Source organism: Bufo gargarizans, chromosome 2, assembly GCF_014858855.1.
Source record: "Bufo gargarizans isolate SCDJY-AF-19 chromosome 2, ASM1485885v1, whole genome shotgun sequence".
NCBI lineage: Eukaryota > Metazoa > Chordata > Amphibia > Anura > Bufonidae > Bufo > Bufo gargarizans.
In genome coordinates, this window is record NC_058081.1 from 57,609,880 (window position 1) to 57,625,169 (window position 15,290).

Genomic DNA, 15,290 nt, shown 5'->3' on the forward strand with positions numbered 1-15,290 from the left:
AATTTTATACTTGCCATAGTTGCTGTAATTGATAAATGTTAACTTGTAGTGGTCTTGCAAGAGACCTTCCAGGTATCCACATAGAAATGCTTTCGAGTGTAGCACTAGACAGCAAGGTTATAACTATAAAGGTGGAGAGGCTATAGTCGAACTTAAAGGCACTTTTATCCCATATGAGAAGACCAAAGCTATGAAAGATCTGTGATGTTTGGGGACCATATAAGAGATTGTGCCTAGAGAAAAAAAACTAAAGAAATGAAGCAAATAATCTCTAAATATTAATTCATGTTCCTAAGATAATATTTATATACATAATTATGTAATGTATTGTTGATTGTGAGAGGTGTAATAAAAATGTTTTATTTGCAATTCTGTCTTGTGTGTTTTTGCTTTGGGACGAGGCTACATGTATTAGAGAAGTACAATCAGTCTGCACCATTGTATTTACAAAAGCGATGAGCTCAGGCTATAAATTAGCGAAATTATTCTATAGAATCAATTTGTCCAATCAGCAGGGCTTCTTCAGTTCTGTAGATTCATTTTGCTCATCTCTAGTTTCAACCAATGCATAATGTAAAATGCTTAAAGGGATTCTGTCACCACATTTTACCCCTACAGTAAAACATAGCTACTTGTAGTTCTCCGTGAGCTGTATTACGTGATGCCCTTATCATCTAATAGTCTTGATTTCTTTCTTTATAAAATCGTTTTTAGTGAAATGCTAATGACTTACATAAGGTGCCCAAGGGGATGTCCTTTCCTAACTCGGTGCCCAGCTGCACCCCTTTGTCCGGTGCCCAGCGCCGTCTTCCTGAGTCCAGCACCACCTCTAATATAATATATTCAAGAGCCGGCACGCTGTCCTAATCCCTGAGCCTGTTTGAAATCCCGCACGTGCGCACTACACATTGTAGTCTGTGCCCGTGTGGACTACAGGTAATAGCATCGTTGAGCGAAGGGGCTCAAGGACATAAAAAAAGCACATTCTTGACAAAAGCTTCTGGACTTGATTGCCTCAATCTTCTGGTATGCACATGCGCACTTTGCTCGACGATGCCATTACCTGTACTCATATATCTATGAAGCGCAAATTATGTTATCTCTTGTGATCATAAGTGTTGATACAGTTATGTATGCAAGTGGCATGGTGAGTGTGTTGTGTGCGCCAGACAGCTTCTCCACGCAACTCGACTGATTTATTGTTTAATCAGGTTCTGGATTATTTCACTGCTATAAATATATGAATATATATATATATATATATATATATATATATATACAGTACAGACCAAAAGTTTGGACACACCTTCTCATCCAAAGAGTTTTCTTTATTTTCATGAATATGAAAATTCTAGATTCACACTGAAGGCATCAAAACTATGAATTAACACATGTGGAATTATATACATATCAAAAAAGTGTGAAACAACTGAAAATATGTCATATTCTAGGTTCTTGAAAGTAGCCACCTTTTGCATTGATTACTGCTTTGCACACTCTTGGCATTCTCTTGATGAGATTCAAGAGGTAGTCATCTGAAATGGTCTTCCAACAGTCTTGAAGGAGTTCCCAGAGATGCTTAGCACTTGTTGGCCCTTTTGCCTTCACTCTGCGGTCCATCTCACCCCAAACCATCTCGATTGGGTTCAGGTCCGGTGACTGTGGAGGTCAGGTCATCTGGCGCAGCACCCCATCACTCTCCTTCATGGTCAAATAGCCCTTACACAGCCTGGAGGTGTGTTTGGGGTCATTGTCCTGTTGAAAAATAAATGACGGTCCAACTAAACGCAAACCGGATGGAATAGCATGCCACTCCAAGATGCTGTGGTGGCCATGCTGGTTCAGTATGCCTTCAATTTTGAATAAATCCCCAACAGTGTCACCAGCAAAGCACCCCCACACCATCACACCTCCTCCTTCATGCTTCACGGTGGGAACTAGGCATGTAGAGTCCATCAGTTCACCTTTTCTGCGTCGCACAAAGACTCGGTGGTTGGAACCAAAGATCTCAAATTTGGACTCATCAGACCAAAGCACAGATTTCCACTGGTCTAATGTCCATTCCTTGTGTTCTTTAGCCCAAACAAGTCTCTTCTGCTTGTTGCCTGTCCTTAGCAGTGGTTTCCTAGCAGATATTCTACCATGAAGGCCTGATTCACACAGTCTCCTCTTAACAGTTGTTCTAGAGATGTGTCTGCTGCTAGAACTCTGTGTGGCATTGACCTGTTCTCTAATCTGAGCTGCTGTTAACCTGCGATTTCTGAGGCTGGTGACTCGGATGAACTTATCCTCCACAGCAGAGGTGACTCTTAATACAAAAAGGATTGTGCTGCTAGAGGAAGTTCTTTTACTATTTCAGTCGATTCTTATGCTTTTGCATTCGGAAAATGCCTTCAATTAATAGGACCATATACACACATCTATCCCAGCAATGGCATGGAAACCTGAAAAGAATGGGAAAACTGCACTATGGTGTAGTATGTATGCAATAGTTACCGCACCTTGTGAATAAGTTATACTCACAAGACTCCACTACAAGCGCGCATAGATAGTAGTCCGGTCGATGTCCTCAACAGGAGTGCTTCATAGGTGCAATGAACATGCGCCTCAAGACGTCGATTAGGTGGATATTCCTCTATACCACGAGGTGACTATTGGTCTTCCTTTCCTGGGGCGGTCCGCATGTGAGCCAGTTTCTTTGTAGCGCTTGATGGTTTTTGTGACTGCACTTGGGGACACTTTTAAGGTTTTACCAATTTTTTGGACTGATTGACCTTCATTTCTTAAAGTAATGATGGCCACTCGTTTTTCTTTACTTAGCTGCTTTTTTCTTGCCATAATACAAATTCTAACAGTCTATTCAGTAGGACTATCAGCTGTGTATCCACCTGACTTCTCCACAACGCAACTGATTGTCCCAACCCCATTTATAAGGCAAGAAATCCCACTTATTAAACCTGACAGGGCACACCTGTGAAGTGAAAACCATTTCAGGTGACGACCTCTTGAAGCTCATCAAGAGAATGCCAAGAGTGTGCAAAGCAGTAATCAAAGCAAAAGGTGTCTACTTTGAAGAACCTAGAATATGACATATTTTCAGTTGTTTCACACTTTTTTGTTATGTATATATGTGTTAATTCATAGTTTTGATGCATTCAGTGTGAATCTACAATTTTCATAGTCATGAAAATAAAGAAAACTCTTTGAATGAGAAGGTGTGTCCAAACTTTTGGTCTGTACTGTATGTCTCAAGTGTTTTAGGTCTCAAAATTGGTACAGTGTAGAAAAGATGTTGACAAATTCCTACCTTACATAAATATAACATTGAATGCATCATATTTGGCAAAACTATTGATCATTTAGCACAGTTGTTGACCATAGTTTTCTATTATTGCTTCCAGATTGCTTTGAACTGACCGATCACTGGGTGTTATCATTTGATATGTCTTCTGTCACAAACAACAGTGAAATACAATTGGCAGAGTTGAGGATACAGCCTTCTTCTCCTGAGAGAATCAGAGATGTGACCCTTCACATCTATAATAGTAAAGAAGGCAAATAGAAGATCTTTTTGGGGTCAATGAAAGTTGACCTTAGTAGTGAAAGCGGATCGAGTTTGAAGATTGTCAATATCACTAGAATGATGCAATCCTATTTCCATAAAGAAAAACATTCTAATATACAAAATGACATCAAGGCCAAGGGAATGTCCAAGGATAATCAAGAAAACAACTGCACAGAAGTGCCAACGGTAAAAGTTCTGTTGGTGGTTTTTATCAAGGACACTCCTTCTACTAACCTAAATGGATACCCGAACCTCATCCAGACAGTCGAGTCATCTAAATATGTGATGACCCCAGCTTCTGATACTAGAAGATTTAGGAAAGGTAGGAATGCAATGCTTGGCATGATTATGGCCAACTTTACCATCAAACCAATTGAAGATGTAAGACCTTTGTGCAAAAGAGTAGACATGATTGTGGACTTTAAAAAGATTGGATGGGGAGACCAGATAATCTATCCCAAGAAGTTTAATGCATACAGATGTGAAGGAGCCTGTCAGATCCCCCTGAGCACGATCTTCAAGCCAACCAACCATGCTTATGTTAAGGTAATTATTACTTTTTTTTTACACTTTCACTTGACAATTATTCAATTTACTGTTAAATTTTTATTGTAATAAGAAATTACCATTTCTTGATGAAATAATATTTTTTCTTTAATTTCTTTAGTGTTTGGTAACATTTTACCATCCAGATAGAGTTGATTGCTCCTCGTGTAGCCCAGTGAAAATGAGCCCATTATCTATGCTGATGTATGAAGACAAAAAGGTGGTCTTGAAGCACCATGAAAATATGATTGTGGATGTCATTGAGAGGACTTAACAGAAATGTTATATTGTTCTAACTTGAATATGGTTTAACCTTTAGTGGTCTTACAAGAGACCTTCCATGGATACACATAAAAATGCTTTGGAGTATAGCACTGAACAGCAGGGTTGTACCTATAGGGGGTGGGAAGGTTTTAGTGATTTAAATGCTTTCTTTTTGTCATTTTTTGCTTTCTTTATATTTCTATTTATCCACATTGTTGTTTTCTTATTCCTTAAACTGTTATTCCCATAAGGTAAGTACATCTCACAATTAGATTTTAGGATGCTTTTAAAAATATCCAATTTCGTGGCTGTATTTTTATTTTTGAGGACTATGTCTCAGTTAGTTAGACCTATGGACTCTCTTAGTTGGCTAAATGTTTTTTAAGAAAGTGTAATAAGAATGTATCATTTAAAAATAATGGCATTATTGCAAATTGATAGATAGATAGATAGATAGATAGACAGACAGTAGAGATGATTGACGTTTTTCAAAATTCTATTTGGCTGCTTCACCAAATTTCACCCAAAAATGTGCTTCCTAAAAAATTATTTTGTCACAAAGCTCATTTATTTTTGTAAGTCGTGGGTGCAATGACAGGGAGCTGCAATAGCACTGCTTCCACCATTGTATCCCACAGATGCCGCATTCATACATGATTGTGGCATTTGAGAGTAAAAGTAACATAAAAAAAAATAAAATCTTACTTACCGCCTCCATTTGCTCGTGACAGATAGAGAGATAAATAGATAAGCAAGAAAGATAAATATAAATACAGTGCTGCCCATAATTATTCATACCCCTGGCAAATTTTGACTTAAAGTTACCTTTATTCAACCAGCAAGTAATTTTTTGACAGAAATGACATAGGTGTCTCCCAAAAGATAATAAGACGCTTTTATTTACATTTGAGCAAAAAGTGTCCAGTCCAAAATTATTCATACCCTTCTCAATAATCAATAGAAAAGCCTTTATTGGCTATTACAGCAATTAAACGCTTCCTATAATTGCAGACCAGCTTTTTGCATGTCTCCACAGGTATTTTTGCCCATTCATCTTTAGCAATGAGCTCCAAATCTTTCAGGTTGGAGGGTCTTCTTGCCATTACCCTGATCTTTAGCTCCCTCCACAGATTCTCAATTGGATTCAAGTCTGGACTCTGGCTGGGCCACTCCAAAACTTTAATGTTGTTGTCTGCTAACCATTTCTTCACCACTTTTGCTGTGCATTTTGGGTCATTGTCATGCTGAAATGTCCACGGGTGCCCAAGGTCTGATGTTGTCGTTGAGAATCCTCATGTATTGCTCTTTTTTTCATGGTGCCGTTTACTGTGATTAGGTTCCCTGGTCCATTGGCTGAAAAAACAAAACAAAGCATTAGGTTCCCACCACCATGTTTGACAGTGGGGATGGTGTTCTTTGGGTTGAAGGCTTCTCCTTTTTTACGCCAAGCGAAGAAAACATCATTGTGACCAAACAATTCAATTTTTGTTTCATCTGACCATAAAACAGAAGACCAGAAGTCTTCTTCTTTGTCCAGATGAGCTTTTGCAAAGGCCAAGCAAGCTTTTGTGTGCCTTATCTGGAGAAATGGCGTCCTCCTTGGTCTGTATCTGTGGAACCCAGCAGTGTGCAGTGTCCATTGAATTGTCTGCCTTGAGACATTGCCACCAGCAGAGCCTAGATTCACCAGGATGGCCTTGGTGGTGACTCTTGGATTCTTTTTCACCTCTCTAACTATCCTCCTGGCCAGCACAGGTGTCACTTTTGGCTTCCGACCACGTCCTCTGAGATTTTCCACAGTGCGGAACATCTTGTATTTTTTGCTCAAATGTAAATAAAAGCGGAGAAATGTTTTTTTTTTCCACAATAATGCCTCTTGTACATCGTCTTATTATCTTTTGGGAGACAGCTATGTCATTTCCCGTCAAAAAATTACTTGCTGGTTGAATAAAAGTAACTTTAAGTGAAAATTTGCCAGGGGTATGAATAATTATGGGCAGTGCTGTAGATATGAGTAAGAGAGATAGATAAACATAGTTGAGAAAGATAACAATAGATAGATAAATAGATAGATATATAGATATGAAAAGATACACTAGATATATATAGGTAGATATGGACAGAAAGACATGATATATTAAAAAATAGATATAGATAGATAGATATTAAAGATAATTAAGGATAGATAGATAGATAAAAGATAAATATTGCAAATGAAAGAACAAAAACATTACAGAAACAAAATTCTTGAAAGCATATGATAATCTTATCACATAAGCATCTTCCCAGTAAAATCATACTGTAGGTGTTACTGTAACATCCACACCTCTGGGATAAAACAAAACTTTGACACCTATGATATAGAAGTGTTACTGGGGAAACAATGAGTTCAGAGGATTGTACTTTTCAGATAGAAATACATTATTTCAAGTGGGAGATCAAAGTTTTTATAAGTGTTAGAAAGGCACAATACACTCTGTGCAGCTACACACTCTGATAAACTCATCAAAGTAATATATCTTCATAAGAGATTTGCACAATACTTTGAATACTGTACAGAGCCACTTGGAACCGAAACAGAGATTGGGAAATGTTGTTTTACAGTAGAATTTAATTTAACACAAACAACGGCCAATCCGGATAGGAAATAATAAATATATATCTTTATTAGTAAATGATACATAAAATGTTAGATAAAATTAGTTGGAGGTGCAAATACACATGAGGCTAAATTTGCCACACAAGCGATTACAGACAGTATGAACCCCAGAGTATAATTCAATAATACAAAAACATATGGGAGTCACAGATCCTCTTGCAGGTATATTCATTGGTATGTGTGGAATTTTGAGGTTGATTATCCATCGGCATTTTGGTATTTGGCACTTTGTGCAATGATCCTATGCACTCCATGCGGTGACCTCATACCCCTATTTTTGTATGATTGAATTATACTCTGGGGGTTCATACTGTCTGTAATCCCTTGTGTGGCAAGTTTAGCCTCGTGTATTTGCACCTCCAACTGATTTTAACAAACATTTTATGTATCATGTACTAATAAAGATATATATTTATTATTTCCTATCCGGATTGTGCGTTCTTTGTGTTAAATATCAGGGGAATTTCTGGATGATATTGGTTTTTCCTCATAACGTATTGGTGTTTAAGTAGAAATTAATTTGTGAAGTTATTACACAGGGTGTCGCGAGATTTCGCGAAGTAATAACTCCGGCTCCTAGGAGCCAATACATTTCAATACTGTACGGAGCGCTCCCTCCATACAGTAATCATAGAAAGTATTATGCGAATCGACTATGGATGTTTCATTCAAAGTCGATTCGCTCACCCTAATCTTCATATATACAGGTCTACAAATTTGGTGAGTACTCATGAGGTAGGTAGATAGATAGATCATAGAGAGAAATATAGAAAGAAAGAAAAATAGATAGGAAAGATGAAGATAGATTTATAGATAGATAGATAGATAGATAGAAAAGAAAGATAAATAAATATATATAGAAATACAAGAAAGATAAATGTAGGTAGATAGATAATAGATAAGAAACATAGATAAATATAAAAAGATAGATAGTTAGATAGATATGAGAGACAGATGAAGATAGATAGATAGATAGATAGATAGATAGATAGATAAAGACGAAAGATATATATAAATAGACAGATATGAGAGATAGAAAAATAGATAAAAACAGAAAGATCGATATTTAGGTAGATATGGATAGAAAGACATGACATAGATAGATAAGATAGATAAATTAATTGATAGATAGATATAGAAAGATTAGAAAGATAAATTAAATATAGAGGGATAAATAGATTTAATTAATATTTAAAATATTATGACATCATTATTGCAAAAGCTAAAACTTATTAGCCGTGTAAACTTCATAAAAACCTTTACTTTTGGAATCTCATTAAAGGAGAATGTGCTTGTATAAACAGGTAGTTATGTCGCCTAACGAATTGCCTCATTTACATAATAGAAGAAGTGTCTATTGTGGCCTTGACCTTTTTTGTGTTTACATAGATGAAAGGTCAAAGGTGTTAAGATAGAGGCTTTTGATCCATGGATATATAAGTTAAGAGAACCCTCAAGACCTCATATCATTCTTGGATAAGTTCTTAGCAACATCTCTTGAGAAACATTACAGAATACCTGTGTAGAAATGTCTTGGTTGACCTCCATTCTACACTTCACAATCCTTTCCATTGTTCTGGGAATGCCTTCCTCTCTACCAGGGAAACAAACAAGGATTCCTCTTCAACATTCAAACCTTGGTTTAAGGAATTCATCCAGTCTGCATTCATCTAGTCTGCATGGAAGCAAAGACTCTCAGAATATGAAGTACTCTCCCTTCATGATGCAGCTCTATCAGGTTCTCACCATGAGGAACACAACAGATCTACCCAGACTGGAACACTCCATCCTTCAAGATACTGACACTATTCTAAGCCTCTCTGCCAAAAGTAAGTCTTTATTGATTATATTATGATCATTTTTGTATATTTATTTGTTCCTGGCTTTTCTATAACCATTGGAGACGCATACAGTATGTCTCACCTAAGTGTTTTTAGGTCTCAAAATTGGTACACTGTAGAAGAGATGTTGACCAATTCTTACCTTACATAAATATAACATTGAATGTATTATATTTGGCAAAACTATTGATCATATAGCACAGTTGTTGACCATAGTTTTCTTTTATTGCTTCCAGATTGCTCTCAACTGACCGATCACTGGGTGTTATCTTTTGATATGTCTTCTGTCACAAACAACAGTGAAAATACAATTGGCAGAGTTGAGGATACAGCCTTCTTCTCCTGAGAGAATCAAAGATGTGACCCTTGACATCTATAATAGTAAAGAAGGCAAAGAGAAGATCTTTTTGGGGTCAATGAAAGTTGACCTTAGTAGTGAAAGAGGATCGAGTTTGAAGATTGTCAATATCACTAGAATGATGCAATCCTATTTCTATGAAGAAAAACATTCTAATAATCAAAAAGACATGAAGGCCAAGGGAATGTCCAAGGATAATCAAGAAAACAACTGTACAGAAGTGCCAACGGAAAAAGTTGTGTTGGTGGTTTTTATCAAGGACACTCCTTCTACTAACCTAAATGGATACCCGAACCTCATCCAGACAGTAGAGTCATCTAAATATGTGATGACCCCAGCTTCTGGTACTAGGAGATTTAGGAAAGGTAGAAATGCAATGCATGACATGATTATGGCCAACTTTACCATCAAACCTATTGAAGATGGAAGACCTTTGTGCAGAAGAGTAGACATGATTGTGGACTTTGAAAAGATTGGATGGGGAGACCAGATAATCTATCCCAAGAACTTTAATGCATACAGATGTGAAGGAGCCTGTCCGATCCCCCTGAGCACGATCTTCAAGCCAACCAACCATGCTTATGTTAAGGTAATTATTACTTCTTTTCCTATATATTTGCTTGACAATTATAAAATTTACAGTTACATTTATATTGTCATAAGAAATTACCATTTCTTAATAAAATAATATATTTTCTTTAATTTCTTTAGAGTTTGGTAAAATTTTACCATCCGAACAGAGTTGATTGCTCCTTATGTAGCCCAGTAAAGATGAGCCCATTATCTTTGCTTATGTATGAAGACGGAAAAGTGGTCTTGAAGCACCATGAAGATATGATTGTTGAAGAATGTGGATGTCATTGAGAGGACTTAACAGAAATGTTATATTGTTCTAACTTAAATATGTTTTAACCTGTAGTGGTCTTACAAAAGACCTTCCATGGATCCACACAGAAATGCTTTGGAGTGTAGCACTGGAGAGCAGGGTTGTACCTATAGGGGGTGGAGAGGTTGCAGTCAATCTAAAAGGCACCTTTATCCCATATGCGAAGACCAAACCTATCAAAAATGTGTGATATTTGGTGACTATGTAATATATTCTGCCTAGAGTCAAAACTAAAGAAATAAATATTCCTAAGGTAATATGTATATAACTATGTAGATATATATTGTATATTGTGAGAGGTGTAATAAAATTTTTAATTTGCAATTCTGTTTTGTGTGTTTTTGTTTTGGGTTGTGGCTATATGTAATAGACAAGTACAATTGGTCTGCGGTGAGATGAGCAAATCAGTTTGTAACTAATCTGGTTCATTACAAACGTTCCAAAATTCATCCACCAAATAAACCTGAAGCTTCTTTGGTTCGCTTACATGAAGATTAGGGATGAGCGAATCGACTTTGGATAAAACATCCGAAGTCGATTCGCATAAAACTTTGTTCCAATACTGTATGGAGCAGGAGCTCTGTACTGTACTAGACTGTATTGGCTCCGATGAGTAAAAGTTATTGCTTCGCGAAGTCTCGCGAGACTTCGCGTAATAACTTCATAAATTAATTTGTACTGTAAAAAAAACATTTCCCGAAGCTATAATGCGAAGTCTCGTGAGACTTCGCGAAGCAATAACTTCGGCTCATCTGAGCCAATACAGTCTAATTCTGTACGGAGCTCCTGCTCTATAGAGTTTTGGAAATAAGTTTTATGCAAATCGACTTCGGATGTTCCATCCAAAGTTGATTCGCTCATCCCTAATCATGAGGTAGGAAGATAAAGGATGCTCACATGACCCTGAAAGGAAGTAGGGGGGCTTGCACTGATTGGCTCATAGGCTGACAGTGCAGCCTAGGTAAGCCAATCAATGTTGCTCTAGACAGGAAGGTGCCCTTGCAAAACACGCTGAATGTCATTCTGTGTTGGTCTATGAATGAGAAACTGTACAGTCATAATCAAGCTTATATTCTACTATCAATAAGGTCATGGAGGGTCTTTATGGAATACAGAAGCATTGCCCTGTGCAAGGTCTGCAAGAGTTATATAAGACACAGGCAGTCAAGGGCAAACATAGGCGCACACTGATAAACTCATCAAAGTAATATATCTTCATAAGGGATTTGTACAATTTTTTTAATACTCTACGGAGCCACTTGGAACCGAAACAGAGTTCGGGAAATGTTGTTTTACAGTATAAATTAATTTGTCAAATTATTAGACGAATTCTCGCAATGAGGCCCGTCACTACCTATACAATCTATAGATATATAATTAAGAGAACCCTCAAGACCTCATTCTTGGAGAAGTTCTTAGCAATATCTCTTCAGAAACATTACAGAATACCTGTGTAGATATGTCTTGGTTGACCTCTATTCTACACTTCACAGTCCTCTCCATTGTTCTATGAATGCCTTCTTCTCTACCAAGGATTCCCCTTCAACTTTTAAACCTTGGCTTAAAGACTTCATCCAGTCTACGTAGAAGGACAGACCCCCAGAACATAAAGTACTCTCCCTTCATCATGCAGCTCTATCAAATCCTGGCCATGAGGAACTGAACAGATCTATCCAGGCTGGAACACTCCGTTCTTCAAGATTCTAATCCTCTCTGCCAAAAGCAAGTATTTATTGATTATATCAAGAAAATTGTATGTGTTTAATTGTTCCTGTTTTTTCTATAAACCACTGTAGACACCTATAGCTAAGTGTTTTATGTCTCAAAATTGGTACCCTGTAGAGGAGATGTTTACCAATTCCTACCTTACATAAATATAATATTGAATGCATTATATTTGGAACAATTATTGATCATATAACACAGTTGTTGAACTTAGTTTTCTTTTATTGCTTTCAGGTTGCTTTCTTTTATTGCTTTCAATTGACAAATCATTGGGTGTTATTCTTTGATATGTCTTCTGTCACAAGCAACAATACAATACAAACTTATTTCCTTCATGGAACAACATTCTAATAATCATGAAGACCTGAAGGACAAGGGAATGTCCAAGGATGGTCAAGAAAACAACTGTACAGAAATGTTGATGGAAAGAGTTGTTTTGGTGGTTTTTACGAAGGACACTCCTTCTAATAACCTCTACGGATATTCCAACCTCATTCAGACAGTCGAGTCGTCTAAATATATGATGACCCCAGCTTCTGGTACTAGGAGATTTAGGAAAGGTAGAAATGCAATGCATGGCATGATTATGGCCAACTTTACCATCAAATCTATTGAAGATGGAAGATCTTTGTGCAGACAAGTAGAAATGATAGTGGACTTTAAAAAGATTGGATCGGGAGACCAGATAATCTATCCCAAAAACTTCAATGCATACAGATGTGAAGAAATCCTGCCCCATCCCCCTGAGCACAATCTTCAAGCCAACTAAGCCTGCTTACATTAAGGTCATTATTACTTTTTTCTATACTTTCACTTGACAATTATTCAATTTACTGTTACATTTATATTGTCATAAGAAATTACCATTTCTTGATAAAATAATATTTTTTCTTTAATTTCTTTAGTGTTTGGTAACATTTTACCATCCAGATAGAGTTGATTGCTCCTCGAGTAGCCCAGTGAAAATGAGATCATTATCTATGCTGATGTATGAAGACAAAAAGGTGGTCTTGAAGCACCATGAAAATATGATTGTGGATGTCATTGAGAGGACTTAACAGAAATGTTATATTGTTCTAACTTGAATATGGTTTAACCTTTAGTGGTCTTACAAGAGACCTTCCATGGATACACATAAAAATGCTTTGGAGTATAGCACTGAACAGCAGGGTTGTACCTATAGGGGGTGGGAAGGTTTTAGTGATTTAAATGCTTTCTTTTTGTCATTTTTTGCTTTCTTTATATTTCTATTTATCCACATTGTTGTTTTCTTATTCCTTAAACTGTTATTCCCATAAGGTAAGTACATCTCACAATTAGATTTTAGGATGCTTTTAAAAATATCCAATTTCGTGGCTGTATTTTTATTTTTGAGGACTATGTCTCAGTTAGTTAGGCCTATGGACTCCGTTAGTTGGCTAAATGTTTTTTAAGAAAGTGTAATAAGAATGTATCATTTAAAAATAATGGCATTATTGCAAATTGATAGATAGATAGACAGACAGTAGAGATGATTGACGTTTTTCAAAATTCTATTTGGCTGCTTTCCCAAATTTTACCCAAAAATGTGCTTCCTAAAAAATTATTTTGTCACAAAGCTCATTTCTTTTTGTAAGTCGTGGGTGCAATGACAGGGAGCTGCAATAGCACTGCTTCCACCATTGTATCCCACAGATGCCGCATTCATACATGATTGTGGCATTTGAGAGTAAAAGTAACATAAATAAAATAAAATCTTACTTACCGCCTCCATTTGCTCGTGACAGATAGAGAGATAAATAGATAAGCAAGAAAGATAAATATAAATACAGTGCTGCCCATAATTATTCATACCCCTGGCAAATTTTGACTTAAAGTTACCTTTATTTTCCACCAGCAAGTAATTTTTGGACAGAAATGACATAGGTGTCTCCCAAAAGATAATTAGACGCTTTTATTTACATTTGAGCAAAAAGTGTCCAGACCAAAATTATTCATACCCTTCTCAATAATCAATAGAAAAGCCTTTATTGGCTATTACAGCAATTAAACGCTTCCTATAATTGCAGACCAGCTTTTTGCATGTCTCCACAGGTATTTTTGCCCATTCATCTTAAGCAATGAGCTCCAAATCTTTCAGTTTGGAGGGTCTTCTTGCCATTACCCTGATCTTTAGCTCCCTCCACAGATTCTCAATTGGATTCAAGTCTGGACTCTGGCTGGGCCACTCCAAAACTTTAATGTTGTTGTCTGCTAACCATTTCTTCACCACTTTTGCTGTGCATTTTGGGTCATTGTCATGCTGAAATGTCCACGGGTGCCCAAGGTCTGATGTTAACAATTTAATTTTTATTTCATCTGACCATAAAACAGAAGACCAGAAGTCTTCTTCTTTGTCCAGATGAGCTTTTGCAAAGGCCAAGCAAGCTTTTGTGTGCCTTATCTGGAGAAATGGCGTCCTCCTTGGTTTGTATCTGTGGAACCCAGCAGTGTGCAGTGTCCATTGAATTGTCTGCCTTGAGACATTGCCACCAGCAGAGCCTAGATTCACCAGGATGGCCTTGTGGTGACTCTTGGATTCTTTTTCACCTCTCTAACTATCCTTCTGGCCAGCACAGGTGTCACTTTTGGCTTCCGACCACGTCCTCTGAGATTTTCCACAGTGCGGAACATCTTGTATTTTTTGCTCAAATGTAAATAAAAGCGGAGAAATGTTTTTTGTTCCCACAATAATGCCTCTTGTACATCGTCTTATTATCTTTTGGGAGACAGCTATGTCATTTCCCGTCAAAAAATTACTTGCTGGTTGAATAAAAGTAACTTTAAGTCAAAATTTGCCAGGGGTATGAATAATTATGGGCAGCGCTGCAGATATGAGTAAGAGAGATAGATAAACATAGTTGAGAAAGATAACAATAGATAGATAAATAGATAGATATATAGATATGAAAAGATACACTAGATATATATAGGTAGATATGGACAGAAAGACATGATATATTAAAAAATAGATATAGATAGATAGATATTAAAGATAATTAAGGATAGATAGATAGATAAAAGATAAATATTGCAAATGAAAGAACAAAAACATTACAGAAACAAAATTCTTGAAAGCATATGATAATCTTATCACATAAGCATCTTCCCAGTAAAATCATACTGTAGGTGTTACTGTAACATCCACACCTCTGGGATAAAACAAAACTTTGACACCTATGATATAGAAGTGTTACTGGGCAAACAATGAGTTCAGAGGATTGCACTTTTCAGATAGAAATACATTATTTCAAGTGGGAGATCAAAGTTTTTATAAGTATTAGAAAGGCACAATACACTCTGTGCAGCTACACACTCTGATAAACTCATCAAAGTAATATATCTTCATAAGGGATTTGCACAATACTTTGAATACTGTACAGAGCCACTTGGAACCGAAACAGAGATTGGGAAATGTTGTTTTACAG

General features: G+C 36.7%; 3 pseudogenes; all 3 read left to right on the plus strand.

Moving 5' to 3' along the window:
* The first annotated feature begins 35 nt into the window (after window positions 1-35).
* Window positions 36-4,385, plus strand: LOC122925617 (annotated as a pseudogene).
* Window positions 4,386-8,562: 4,177 nt separating this feature from the next.
* Window positions 8,563-10,097, plus strand: LOC122929394 (annotated as a pseudogene).
* A 1,535-nt stretch (window positions 10,098-11,632) lies between these two features.
* LOC122925618 lies at window positions 11,633-12,902 on the plus strand (annotated as a pseudogene).
* The last annotated feature ends 2,388 nt before the right edge of the window (window positions 12,903-15,290 follow it).